This window comes from Kogia breviceps, chromosome 12, assembly GCF_026419965.1.
Source record: "Kogia breviceps isolate mKogBre1 chromosome 12, mKogBre1 haplotype 1, whole genome shotgun sequence".
NCBI classification, from domain to species: domain Eukaryota; kingdom Metazoa; phylum Chordata; class Mammalia; order Artiodactyla; family Physeteridae; genus Kogia; species Kogia breviceps.
The window spans coordinates 66,609,515-66,624,753 of NC_081321.1; the positions used below are offsets into that span (position 1 = coordinate 66,609,515).

General features: G+C 36.0%; 1 protein-coding gene across 1 annotated transcript in view; it reads right to left on the reverse strand.

Annotated features, from left to right (window-relative positions):
* LIN7A (lin-7 homolog A, crumbs cell polarity complex component) overlaps positions 1 to 15,239 on the reverse strand; it is a 378,966-nt gene that overhangs the window by 360,220 nt on the left and 3,507 nt on the right. The window contains exon 3 of the mRNA XM_067009824.1: positions 14,164 to 14,281. The gene's annotated coding sequence lies outside the window, so the exon portion shown is untranslated. The remainder of the gene's footprint in view (positions 1 to 14,163; positions 14,282 to 15,239) is intronic.

Below are 15,239 nucleotides of genomic sequence, written 5' to 3' on the forward strand. Positions count from 1 at the left end.
TGTGTTAGCATGTGGTATTTGTTTTTCTCTTTCTGACTTACTTCACTCTGTATGACAGTCTCTAGGTCCATTCACCTCACTACAAATAACTCAATTTCGTTTCTTTTTATGGCTGAGTAATATTCCATTGTATATATGTGCCACATCTTTTTTTTTTAATTTAGAAATTTTTAAAAACATCTTTATTGGAGTATAATTGCTTTATAATTGTGTGTTAGTTTCTGCTTTATAACAAAGTGAATCAGCTATACATATACATATATCCCCATATCTCCTCCCTCTTGCGTCTCCTTGCCAACCTCCCTGTCCCACCCCTCTAGGTGGTCTCAAAGCACAGAGCTGATCTCCCTGTGCTATGTGGCTGCTTCCCACTAGCTATCTATTTTACATTTGCTAATGTACATATGTCCATGCCATTCTCTCACTTCATCCCAGCTTACACTTCCCCTTCCCCGTGTCCTCAAGTTTATTTTCTATATGTGCACTTTTATTCCTGTCCTGCCCATAGGTTCTCCAGAATCATTTAATTTAATTTAATCAATCAATTAATTTTCTTTTAGATCCCATATATATGTGTTAGCCCATGGTAATTCTACTTCTCTTTCCAACTTGCTTCATTCTGTATGAGAGACTCTAGGTCCACCCAGTTCACTACAAATAACTCAATTTCGTTTCTTTTTAAGTCTGAGTAATATTCCATTGTATGTATTTGCCACATCTTTATCCATTCATCTGTTGATGGACATTTAGGTTGCTTCCACATCCTGGCTGTTGTAAATACAGCTGCAATGAACATTGTGGTACATGACTCTTTTTGAATTATGGTTTTCTCAGGTTATATGCTGAGTAGTGGGATTGCTGGGTCATATGGTAGTTCTATTTGTAGTTTTTCAAGGAACCTCCATACTGTTCTCCGTAGTGGTTGTGTCAACTTACATTTCCACCAACAGTGCAAGAGGGTTCCCTTTTCTCCACTCACTCTCCAGTATTTATTCTTTGTAGATTTTTTGATGATGGCCATTCTGACTGGTGTGAGGTGATACCTCATTGTAGTTTTGATTTGCATTTCTCTAATGATTAGTATGTTGAGCATCCTTTCATGTGTTTGTTGGCAATCTGTATATCTTCTTTGGAGAAATGTCTATTTAGGTCTTCTGCCCATTTTTGAATTGGGTTGTTTGTTTTTTTGATATTGAGCAGCATGAGCTGCTTGTAAATTTGGGGGGCTAATCCTTTGTCATATGCTTCATTTGCAAATATTTTCTCTCATTCTGAGGGTTGTCTTTTCATCTTGTTTATGGTTTCCTCTGCTGTGCAAAAGCTTTTAAGTTTCATTAGGTCCCATTTGTTTATTTTTGTTTTTATTTCCATTTCTCTAGGTAGTGGGTCAAAAAGGATCCTGCTGTGATTTATGTCATAGAGTGTTCTGCCTATGTTTTCCTCTAAGAGTTTTATAGTGTCTGGCCTTACATTTAGGTCTTTAATCCATTTTGAGTTTATTTTTGTGTGTGGTGTTACAGAGTGTTACAATTTCATTATTTTATATGTAGCTGTCTAGTTTTCCCAGCACCATTTATTGAAGAGGCAGTCTTTTCTCCATTGTATATTCTTGCCTCCTTTATCAAAGATAAGGTGACCATATGTATGTGGGTTTACCTCTGGGCTTTGTATTATTTCACTGGTCTATATTTCTGTTTTTGTGCCAGTACCACACTGTCTTAATTACTGTAGCTTTGTAGCACAGTCTGAAGTCAGGGAGCCTGATTCCTCCTGCTCTGTTTTACTTTCTCAGGATTACTTTGGCTTTTCGGAGTCTTTTGTGTTTCTGTACAAATTGTGAAATTTTTTGCTATAGTTCTGTGAAAAATGCCATTGGTAGTTTGATAGGGATTGCATTGAATCTGTAGATTGCTTTGGGTAGTAGAGTCATTTTCATAATGTTGATTTTTCCAATCCAAGAACATGGTATATTTCTCCATCTGTTTGTATCACCTTTAATTTCTTTCATCAGTGTCTTATAGTGTTCTCCATACAGGCCTTTGGTCTCCTTAGGTAGGTTTATTCCTAGGTATTTTATTCTTTTTGTTGCCATGGTAAATGGGAGTGTTTCCTTAATTTCTCTTTCAGATTTTTCATGATTAGTGTATAGGAATGCAAGATATTTCTGTGCTTTAATTTTGTATCCTGCTACTTTACCAATTTCATTGATTAGCTTTAGTAGTTTTCTGGTAGCATCTTTTGGATTCTCTATGTATAGTATCATGTCATCTGCAAACAGTGACAGTTTTACTTCTTCTTTTCTGGTTTGGATTCCTTTTATTTCTTTTTCTTCTCTGTTCCTGTGGTTAAAACTTGCAAAACTACATTGAATAATAGTGGTGAGAGTGGGCAACCTTGTGTGGTTCTTGATCTTAGTGGAAATGGTTTCAGTTTTTCACCATTGAGAACGATGCTTGCTGTGGATTTGTCGTATATGGCCTTTATTATGTTGAAATAACTTCCCTCTATGCCTACTTTTTGGAGGGTTTTTATCATAATTGGGTTTTGAACTTTGTCAAAAGTTTTTTCTGCGTCTACTGAGATGATCATATGGTTTTTGTCCTTCAGTCTGTTAAGATCGTTTATCCCATTGATTGATTTGCGTATATTGAAGAATCCTTGCATTCCTGGGATAAACCCCACTAGATCATGTTGTATGATCCTTTTAATGTGCTGTTGGATTCTGTTTGCTACTATTTTGTTGAGGATTTTTGCATCTATGTTCATCAGTGATAGTCGTCTGTACTTTTCTTTTTTTGTGGCATCCTTGTCTGGTTTTGGTATCAGGGTGATGGTGGCATCATAGAATGAGATTGGGAGTATTCCTCCCTCTGCTATACTTTGGAAGAGCTTGAGAAGGATAGGTGTTAGGTGTTCTCTAAATGTTTGATAGAATTTGTCTGTGAAGTCATCTGATCCTGGGCTTTTGTTTGTTGGAAGATTTTTAATCACACTCTCAATTTCAGTGCTTGTGTGTGGTCTGTTCATATTTTCTATTTCTTCCTAGTTCAGTCTCGGAAGGTGGTGCTTTTCTAAGAATTTGCCCATTTCTTCCAGGTTGTTCATTTTATTGGCATATAGTTGCTTGTAGTAATCTCATGATCCTTTGTATTTCTGCAGTGTCAGTTGTTACTTCTCCTTCTTCATTTCTAATTCTATTGATCTGAATCTTCTCCCTGTTTTTCTTGATGAGTCTGGCTAATGGTTTATCAATTTTAACTATCTTCTCAAAGAACCAGCTTTTAGTTTTATTGATCTTTGCCATCGTTTTCTTCTTTTTCATTTATTTCTGATCTGATCTTTATAATTTCTTTCCTTCTGCTAACTTTGGGAGTTTTTTGTTCTTCTTTCTCTAATTGCTTTAGGTGTAAGGTTAGGTTGTTTATTTGCGATGTTTCTTGTTTCTTGACGTAGGATTTTATTGCTATAAATCTCCCTCTTAGAATTGCTTTTGCTGCATCCGATAGGTTTTGGGTTGTCGTGTTTTCATTGTCATTTTTTCCAGGTATTTTTTGATTTCCTCTTTGATTTCTTTAGTGATCTCTTGGTTATTCAGTAGTGTATTTAGTAGCCTCCTTGTGTTTGTATTTTCTACAGATTTTTCCTGTAATTGATATATAGTCTCACAGCATTGTGGTTGGAAAAGATACTTGATACAATTTCAATTCTTAAATTTACCAAGGCTTGATTTGTGACCCAAGAAATGATCTATCCTGGAGAATGTTCTATAAGCACTTGAGAAGAAAGTATTCTGATGTTTTTGGATGGAATGTACTGTAAATATCAATTAAATCTATCTTATTTAATGTGTCATTTAAAGCTTGTGTTTCCTTATTTATTTTCACTTTGGTTGATCTGTCCATTGGTGAAAGTGGGGTGTTAGAGTCCCCTACGATGATTTTGTTACTGTCGATTTACCCTTTTATGGCTGTTAGCATTTGCCTTATGTACTGAGGTGCTCGTATGTTGGGTACATAAATATTTACAATTGTTATATCTTCTTCTTGGATTGATCCCTTGATCATTATGTAGTGTCCTTCTTTGTCTCTTGCAACACTCTTTATTTTAAAGTCTATTTTGTCTGATATGAGAATTGCTACTCCAGCTTTCTTTTGATTTCCATTTGCATGGAATATCTTTTTCCATCCCCTCATTTTCAGTCTGTTATGTGTCCCTAGGTCTGAAGTGGGTCTCTTGTAGACAGCATATGTATGAGTCTTGTTTTTGTATCCATGCAGCCAGTCTATGTCTTTTGGTTGGAGCATTTAATCCATTTACATTTAAGGTAGTTATTGATATGTATGTTCCGATTACCATTTTGTTAATTGTTTTGGGTTTGTTTTTATAGGTGTTTTTCTTCTCTTGTGTTGCCCACTTAGAGAAGTTCCTTTAGCATTTGCTATAGAGCTGGTTTGGTGGTGCTGTAAAGCACCACCTTAGCTTTTGCTTGTCTGTAAAGCTCTTGATTTCTCCGTCTAATCTGAATGAGATCCTTGCTGGGTAGAGTAATCTTGGTTGTAGGTTATTCCCTTTCATCACTTTAAATATATCATGTCACTCTCTTCTGGCTTGTAGAAGTTTTGCTGAGAAATCAGCTGGTAACCCTATGGGAGTTCCCTTGTATGTTATTTGTCATTTTTCCCTTGTTCCTTTTGATAATTTTTCTTTGTCTTTAATTTTTGTCAATTTGATTACTATGTGTCTCAGCATGTTCCTCCTTGGGTTTATCGTGCCTGGCACTGTCTGCACTTCCTGGACTTGGGTGGCTATTTCCTTTCCCATGTTAGGGACGTTTTTGACTATAACCTCTTCAAATATTTTCTTGGGTCCTGTCTCTCTCTCTTCTCCTCTGGGACCCCTGTAATGCAAATGTTGGTACATTTAATGTTGTCCCAGAGTTCTCTTAGGCTGTCTTCATTTCTTTTCATTCTTTTTCTTTATTCTTTCCATGGCAGTGAATTCCATGATTCTGTCTTCCAGGTCACTTATCTGTTTTCTGTTTCAGTTATTCTTCTATAGATTCCTTGTAGTGTATTTTTCATTTCAGTTATTGTATTGTTCATCTCTGTTTGTTTGTTCTCTAATTCTTCCAGTTTTGTTTTGTTTTGTTTTGTTTTTGCGGTACTCTCACTGTTGTGGCCTCTCCCATTGTGGAGCACAGGCTCTGGACACGCAGGCTCAGTGGCCATGGCTCACGGGCCTAGCTGCTCTGTGGCATGTGGGATCTTCCTGGACCAGGGCACGATCCCATGTCCCCTGCATCGGCAGGCAGACTCTCAACCACTGCGCCACCAGGCAAGCCCTAGTTGTTTGTTTTTTAATTCTTATAGGTCTTTGTTAAATACTTCTTGCATCTTCTCGATCTTTGCCTCCATTGTTTTTCTGAGGTCCTGGATCATCTTCACTATCATTATTCTGAATTCTTTTTCTGGAAGTTTGCCTATCTCCACTTCATTTAATTGCTTTTCTGGGGTTTTATCTTGTTCCTTCAACTGGGACATAGCTCTCTGCCTTTTCATTTTGTCTATCTTTCTGTGACTGTGTTTTTTGTTCCACAGGCTGCAGGACTGTCGTTGTTCTTGTTTCTGCTGTCTGCCCTCTGGTGGATGAGGCTATTTAAGAGGATTGTGCAAGCTTCCTGATGGGAGGGACTGTGTGTGTGTCTTTTTTCCCCTTATTCATTCACTCACTCTTTAAGTCAATTGGTCAATCAGATACAGTCTCCAGAAAACACCTATTAAATATCTACCATGTAACATTACCATGCTAGATATCAAAGATACCAAGATAAGCCTGATCCTTAACCTCAGAAGTTAGAGTTTACTGTGGCAGAGAGTGGATTGTGATAAGTACTAAGACAGTGGAAACAGAGGCACCTACTATACTTAGAAAAGACTTCCTGAAAGAGGCAATGTACAAGGAGAGATCTTCAGGCTGAGGAGGAATTATCCTAAGAAAAAAGAAAAGAATGGTCTAGCAAAATAAATCAATGTGTATTAGCAGAGGACAGTGAAAACCAGTCATAAAGCAACTTGGAGATGTGGTAAGACATGAGGAAGGGGAGGTAAAGAGAGGATAGGTCATGGAGGGCCTTGTAAGTTAGGGTGAAGGATTTGGAGTTTATCTGGAATACACTAGGCAAATCAAATTATTCCCCAGTTTCTCTTCTATCTCTGACCTGAATGGTACATTTCTTGGGTCATAATTTGGCATAAAGTCTTCTGTGAGTTTTCTCAAGTGTACAGTCATGCTTCTGTTGTCATCACTGCCATTACTGAGTGTTCTGGACTATACATTCTGCACATTTAAACATTTATATCCTGCTGGGTACAGTTTTCCTTTGTGATCTATATGTCAAATACTTTAGTATTTCAAGGTCCCTTGTAAAATATTTTCTGTTAATTTCTTTACTTGAGTGCTTATGCCTCAGGTATTTTTGAATAATAAATTATCTGTGATTGTAAAAAAAAAAAAAGTCTAGTATCACAGCAGATACTGTTTGCACATTGAACATAGGGCTATCTGAAACTGAAATTAATGCTATTACTTGATGCATGGGTCTCTTTTCTCGGCAGCCCAGGAAGATCCATTTCTCCTTTCTCCAAGGTAACTTGATGCTGCCCTAGTAAAATGCAATGGGGACTATAACCCTCCAGGAAACAACACTGTCTGACACCCACACCCACACCCACTCATGTACATATATTTAAAAGCCTCCAATTTCCTGTGAAGATAAGTTCAATATTATTTAATGTAGCTTAAAAAGCACTAAGATGACCTTACAAGTCCTGGCCATGTCTTCACTTGACAGTTAGTAACCACTGGGTCTGGGTAAGGTGAGATGGGGTAGGGAGAATACAAAGAGGCTCAAGTGTGCTCCAGACAGAGGTTACAGCATGGCCAGAGATGAAGATGAGAAAAGCATATGTCTATCTGAACCTCTGAAAAAATTATAGCCGTTTTCATAAGCTTTTTCCTCTGCTTGGAACACTCTTGTACCTTGTTTGTTGCTCAACCCCTATCTATTATTGCATTTTCACGCTTAAAAATCATGTCCTTCAAGCAGCCTTCTCTGGCTTACCTCCTTCTCCCACTTTTTTCAAGAATGATCATGTATTCCATACTCCCACAGCACTTTTCTTGTAACTGATTATTTAATTTTCTTTCCTTACTAAACTATAAATTTGATGACAACAGAATCTTGCTCCTGTTATATTCCAATCAGCCAACATAATGCTTGGCATATACCTGATGCCTAATAAATACATGTTGAATGAATGAATGGAAATAACCATTTGTTTAGTACCAATTATGAATTAGGCACTGCACCAAGTGCTTTATATGCATTATCTCACTTAAGCGCACCAGTATTATTGCTATTTTACACACGAGGAAACTGAGTCTTAGAATAAGAGACTTGCTCCAAATCACACAGCTAATAAGTGATAGAGCAAGGACTGAAAGCAAGGACTGTCTGATTCAGGAGCCTGAACTCCTAACTCTCTATTATAACAATTTCTCCCTGGTTCTCCCTATTATATTTACTCATTTGTTTTTGTTGAAGTGGGATTTACAACTTGTTTGGCCTATATCAAAGGTTATTCTAGTGAGTGGAAAAAAAATCATAGTTTTTAAATGTTCTTAAGTTTCTCCATTTCTCTCTCCTCTTGGATAAATGTTAGCTACACATGTTCATTATCAATGTTCACACTTGTATTTTGACCTGATGTATTTTCAAAGTGTACACCTCAAATTTTGTTAATTTGCCTCTACCATATAGTTAGACATCTTGGTTCTTTTTCTTAATAAGAGGGGAGGTTACAGATAGGTTTAAAGTAGAGTTAAAATAGTTATGCTCTTTTGTTCTTAATAAATCTGTTTTGATTGCATGCCAATGGTATTACTGTTATTTAAAAAAAAAAAATTAACCTATGTTCCATTTCCAAAGAGAAATTTGAAGTGGGTTGTGTTTTTTCCTTGGGAAGTTTTCTGATTGTTATCTTTCTAACCTAAGCTGATTAAGTGTAGTTTTGAGAGACAGAGGAAGAATACTGCCTACAAACCCCAAATCTCTTAGATCTAGATCTTGCACAAAAACCTTGATCAAATTACCAAAAGTAAAATTGCAGCAGTTCAGTTAAACATTCACAGGATTATTTATTTTTAATTGATTTAAATGTATATTGCAATAAATCACTTAAATGTTATTTTCTAATACTATTTGTGGAGAAACAAGTCAACTTTGGGGTTATCATAACAATCACAAAAAAATCTGATTACCATTCAGTTATATACAACATAACTCAATCTCTAGGATAGATTTAATTTAGTTTTTACAGTAAAAGTCTTTACTTCGCTCTATGTAGTTATTTTGTCTTCCATAGAAATTTAAGAATTTTGTTACATATCTTAATTACAATTTAATTATAATAGTTTGGTCTTTTTAATTACCACAATGTATTTACAGTGTTGAATTCAAATTTATTTTCCTTCTATAGAGTCTTATAGAGTGCTACTACATTCAGCATTGTCAAAATCAACGGGCATTGCACATGAGGTAAGTAACAAAGGAGTACACAGGGCAAAAGTCGTCACTTTTCTATTATTGCTTATCTAATCCTGAAAAGAATAAATGTTCATGTTTACGGAAATTGTGTGTTTTTTTAAAGTTACATTTTTAATTCAAATATTGACTGTGGTCTAAGTATCACTCAAAACAGTGTTGTTCAAAGACAAAATATTTAGTTCACTTCCTAAAGCGTCTGATCCCAGGAAGACAAATTATAAATTACAAAGGATGCGTCCACTTAACTGAGCTTCTGCCTCTTCTGTACTTGTTTATACCAGGTGACTCTTGTTTGCTTTTAATGTTTTCCCATCACAGAGAACACACATGGGAAAAGCATGGTCTTGATGATGTCAAGGAGAATGTTTTTGAGGAAAGGGGTGAGGAATATCTTTAAAATGACTTATCTTCTTTTTAAGGTTAGTAGGTTAAGAACTTTATTAAGCAGACTGGATGTTCTGGGTCTAGAATAGCCATTGAGTGTACTCCAGTTTAGAAAATTACTATCAGTTATGACAGTGAATGAATAAGGGGTATTTGGCACTATTTGGCAGTATTAAAATTGTATCTTTCTGGGGGGGAGGCGCTAATGCACTCAACTTTTCTTGAGTCTTATGAAGTCCAGAGTGGGGTTTGAGATGTTGACGTTTGGGCAGTTTTGTCTGGTTGGTTGTTTAGGTTTTGTTCTTGTTTGTTTGTTGGTTGGTTGGTTGTTTGCAAGGGGAGAGGGTGAAATTTCCTTATAGCTCTCTAATATGGACCTGAGAAGAGAATTAGCAAAGGCTAAGAATGATTGAAGAATTAAGTGCCTGTCTACACAACAGGTAAAACTGGAATACAGAATCTAGGAGAAAGGGCTTCCTGAACTTGAGTCAAGGTGGGATTCAGTATTAAAGTTCCATAAAATATAAACATCGTAGAAAAAAGAGACAGTGTGTCATTAGCAAACCCAAAGCCACCTCTTTGAAGGCCTTTTGTTACAGATGTCAGATTTAGGAGCTAATGGTTATGGTAAGGACCAGAATAGGAGGCTCAAAACCCCAAAACTTTATAAGCATAAATCAGATGCACTTCTGTTTTTGAAATCCATCCAATAGCTCTCAACTGCATTTAGAGTAAAATCTAAATTCCTTTCTGTAGTCTATAAGGTCCTTCATGATCTAGCTCTTCCTGTCTCTAATACAGCAACTATCAAACTTTAAACATGCTTCAACATCACTTGTTAACTTTCTAACTCCCATACCTATCAAGCTTGCTCCATCCACAGAGACCTTGAAAGTGTTTCGTCTGTCCCTCTCTCTAAAGTTCTCTTCCCCCAGATACTCACATTGGCAGTTCCTTCCTACAGATCAGGTCTTAGTTTAAATATCGCCTCCTAAGGGAATTTGCTTACTTGCCCTTTATTTTGTTTTATTTTTATCTTGGCCCACATCCTTATCTCAAATATAGTTATATGTTGTGTTATAGTGTGCTAAGTTATTATTTTCTATATCTGACTACTAAAACATATACATCATGCGATCTAACAAAAAGCATCTGTCTTCTTGGCCTCTGTATCCATGTACGCCTGACATATAGTTGATATTCAATAGCTCTTTGCTGAAAGGGCTACCTGAACAAATGAGCATACACTGAACTAGTCATGTCTCCAAGCAGAATAACAGAGGAGTTCTGGAGCAGTTGAAGGTCCAGGAAGTCACTCAACATCTGGAAGGTTTGGCAGAAGTTTGTCAGGGCACAATCATGACTGGGAGGCCGAATCTTTCATAAATAGAAATTCATGAACCTGGACAATTCTGGAACCCAGCTCCAGGAGCAATACTCCAAGCCCTAAGAGGCTCCCAAATTATTCCTAAATAGCATAGGTGCTTCAGTTAATAAACTACTTCTTAGGTAAATGCATTTGGATATTGCATTAGCTCTTTTAGAATAGTAAGCTTCAGTCTTCATAGGTTTAGATTGCTCTTGCCCATAACTTGGCTCATTTAATGCTTGTAATAACTCTTTTAGGATAGTAACCTTTTGTCCTATTACTGCAGATTCATTTTAATAAATTCTATTGGCTGTAATATAGCACTTTTAGAATTTATATTAACTCTTTGACTTCAACAGTTAAACATCATTAAATGCATTGAAGCAGGATTATTCTTTCTTGATTTAGAGAGGATTTTAAACTCTTAAATATTTTCTGAAAAATAAGTGTATTTATCAGGTAGTGCCCTCTATAATTTATAGACATGATCTATGAAAATATAACTTTCAGTTATCCTTTTGGCAAAGATATAAAACGTTTATTTAAAAAATAGATTATGGGATGTGAAGGCAAATTTGTACTTTAACGTGAAACAAATGGAACAAAGCAGAGTCTGGATTGAAACAGAGCAGATCAGTTGTTCTCAAGCTTTTACATTCTGCAATTCTCTCTTAAGTGGCACAATTCCTGTACACACATGTACACAAACACAGACAACATGCCACTAATTTGGTCATTCATTCAACTAACTTGTTTTAAGAAGTGTTTGCTGTGTGTGGGAACTGTGTAAGGTATAGGGACACTGAGGCTAAACTAACATTATAATACATATTCCTGCAGGGGATCACAGTCTTGCAGGGGAGAAGGGTTGGTAAAGGTAATTACAGTTGTGTATGCCATAACAAATATATGAATAGGACAGAGAAAAGCAAGGGCTCACCTGCTTAATGTGATCAGAGAATGCATCCAGGAGATGAAGAGATTTGTACTAAATCCTAAAGAGAGAGTTGGAAGCGTTGCCAAGGTGAAGAAGGCACTGCAGCCAGAAGGAAGATTTGTGGAAGCTGAAGGACTAGGATTTTATAGGGAACTGTGAGAAGCCAGGTATGAATAGGAAAAGGCAGTATATACAAAGTGTAGAAGAACTATTTGGTAACACTGTTGACAGTTTGGTAAGGGGCTATAATTCTTTCCTGTTCAAGATTTTAGTATCCTTGGTCTTTGCTCATGTTAATAAGTAAAATTCAGTCACTACGACAAGCCAAAAATATTCTTACTTTTGGCAGCGAGCCTCCAAGATGGTCCCCAATCATCCAGACTCTTCCTATTCACACCCTCGTATAGTCTCCTCCCACATTGTACCGAAGTTTGTCTGTGTGACCAATAGCATAAAGGAGAAGTGATAAATTGCCCTTCTGAGATGAGACTGGGGTATAAAAGATTGTGGAGTCTGTCTTGGTCTCTCTCTCTCTCTCTCTCTCTCTCTCTCTCTCTCTCTCACTCACACACACACACACACACACCCCATATCATTTAATCAATCCATCACTCAATCATTCACCTTGCTCAGGGGAAAGCCAGCTGCCATGTCCTCTGAACAGCCCCTTGAACTGAAGCTTCCTGCCAACAGCCATGTAAGTGAGCATGAACTCGATACCCCTGCCCATTAACATGTCATACTTCTGACCAACAGACCACCTGGCTACCACTTGATTAGAGCCAGAACCACTCAGCTAACTAACTCAGCCTGATTCCAGATCCAGAGAAGCTCATATGAGATAAAAAATATCTGTTGTTTTAAGCTGCTCAGTTAGGGAATAATTTATTAGACAGCAACAGATAATAGTACACTACTCATTTCCAAATGCCCTCTAGGGGAGCAGAATAGATCCCAAGTGAAACCAGCAGGTCTATGCCAAAGACTTTGGGTTTTGGACTTCTCACCATAGGCAGGTGGGAAGCCACTGACAGATTTTAGGCAGGATGGTGATACAATTGATTTATGTTTTAGAATGATTACTTCTGCCTTAATCCTAGGGTCTTCCATTCCATTTTTGGGTCCTCCACTATAGCTTTTTCATCTGCTTCTAAAGGGCCTAACAAACTATATGGCACTTGCTGATATATTTTCTTCCTGACTCGACTGTGAGCTACTTAGGAACAGAGATGGATTTATTAGTACCTCTTAGTCATTTATAAACAATTCTTTGTGTTCCTAGAATCCTGCTGAGCATGGGGAGGGAGAGGAACTCAGTAAACCCCTGTGAATTAATTGAGTGATAGGAGATAGTTGAACCTGCAGAAAGGGAGCTGGGCTAGCAGGGTACTAGATTAGCTCGCTGAAGGAGTGACGAAGGAATGGAATTTAGAAATGTCAAAGGAGAAGAAAGCAGAAATTAGTCATTTCACACACACATACATTTTTAGTTAGTTTTGCAGGTGCAATCGTCTATCAAAAAACCTAAATCTTTGTACTGTCTCCTGGGGTTGTCACAGCAGAGATGAAAGGAGGAGATTCCCAGCAATATTACTTGAAGTTCGTAGGTATGAAACAATTTTACCAAAAAAATGATAAAAAATAAAAATACCAGTAACAGTTTTCTTACTTTTTCAAAACTGATAAGTTGGTTTATACTAGGCTAATAAAAGGTTCAGTGGGAAGACGCAATATAATTTTATAGAGAAACTCTATATCCACATACAGTTATAAGTATATAGATACAAAGAGGCAAACTTTATATTCACACCAAGTTATAAGAGTATCTGGATTAAGCAAAAAAAAAGCAAGTGTAAGCAAATAACAAAGAGAAGTCCATTGAAATCCTCTTTATACACAAAATAACTTCACTGGGAATTCTGAACACACTCTAGAGCTCTAAATATTCAGGTCTTCAATTCTAAAAACAGGTAGGGATTTGTATTAACAGGTAAAACAGAAAAGTATCACAAGAGTCATTTAAAGTCTCATCATTCAGAATGATGGTTGGAAAAAGTGTCCAAATACTTTATAATTTTCTTATGCATGTAAATGAGATATCTATTTTCATGATCTACTTAAAGTAAGCAATTTCTTTGTCTCCATATTTTCTTCAATTTTAAAATAGCTTCATTTGAAAGACTTTTGTCTTTAAAACCCCCAAATGATATTACCCACTTCCTTGTTACATAAGAGCAGCTCTTGTTTTGGTTAACTGGACTTGTTTTTCATTTTCTAGTTTAATTTTATATCTTCCTAACACACACACACACACACACACACACACACATTGGTAACCCACAGTAATGTTAGGTAATCAACTACACTTTATGAACAATTTTATTATAAAGGATATTTTTCCTTTTCATCATTTGTTTCCTGAAAATGAGATCATTTCTTATATATTTAAAGTATTATTACAAAAAATTGAGTAACAAGCAGTGGCTTTGTTTTAAGAATATAAAACAGAAACAAAATATTTTCTTAGGAATTATCTGTGAAGAAGAATTAAAATGATCTCTCAAGGATTTCGGTGATCTGATTAAAATATTAGCCATTTTTACTGAATTTTCCATCACAACTGCACTGATGAGATTTCCCCCCCTCAATTGTAAATTGCTATACAGATAAAAACAAAAACAAACAAAAAAATGAAAAAAAAAACCCTAAGAACTTGAAAAAAATGATTGGAAATATTTGCCTAGGTCGTTCCTTTTCCAGTTTTTCTCAAATAAAAACAACTATATTTTTATTATCTTTTACTAATTAACACTAAATTTTAGGATTTTTTTCTAGAAATAAAAATAAGGCGGTGGATGAATCCCATACCTTATATTTGGTTGCTAGAATGAACTGAAGTTGTAGAGTTCTTCCCATCCACTGGAATGTTATTTGTTTTAAAACAATTTTTTCATCTGCCTTTTTCTCCTTGCCTTTATTGCAATTACTATGTGGGCAAAAAGAAGAAAGGTTCAAAATAGGAGTCTATAATTACATTACTATTAGTCATTTCACTTCAGAAGTTTTAAAAATATTTACTAAGCCATGAAAATCGCATATTTTCCAGAAATTCTTTGCTAAATCAGAATAAATCTGCAGTGTTTCTGCAGGCTCAAATTTCAGCTCAGCATGTACCTGCTGCAGATAAAGTAATTTTTGCAAATGATTCCATGTGTACTTCCCAAGTTTTCATAATATCCAGAAATTCAATATATAACATTTTTGCTTTTGTCATAAGTAAAAATCTTAGTAGTTCTAATACTTACCCAAAGTTAGACATTTAACTCAACAAATTTATGCAAAAATTTGAATTGTGTGGTCAGCAGAATACATGACCAGGGTAGTCTATACTTACTTTTAAATTGTGTACTCTTTAATCCCTCTTACTCTCTGCTAAAAAAGTTAGCCTGTACTAAGAATGACTGATCCTAGGCAGAAATTGTAATCCTAGGAAAAATTAAGTTGTAGGATGCCTGTATCTTTTTCCTCTTTTAATTCAAATTCCACTCTGCTCTTCTAATTTTCAGCAACTTTTTCTTTGGCATTAAGTATTCCAACTCCAATTTCCTCCCTTCCGCTCATTCCTTCTTGAGCAGTCTTTCACACTTTTTGATTCTCTTCACTCTTTCCTTCATTATTATGCTTTTTCCATTTACTAGAAAGTTTCTCTCAGATAATCTGATCAATTAATCTTTGTTTAAGATTTCTTTAAAATGTCATCTTGAGAAGCATATTAAATATACCATTTATTGCCATACAATGAAATAAATATTGTACTTATAAAAAGCTGGAATTGTAGAGGGCTTGAACACTGAAAACATTGCAACTACTTTGTCCCCAAATTAGTCAAAAATCTAATTTTATTTTTTGAAGCAGTATGGAATGTACATGCATGTTTCAATCAA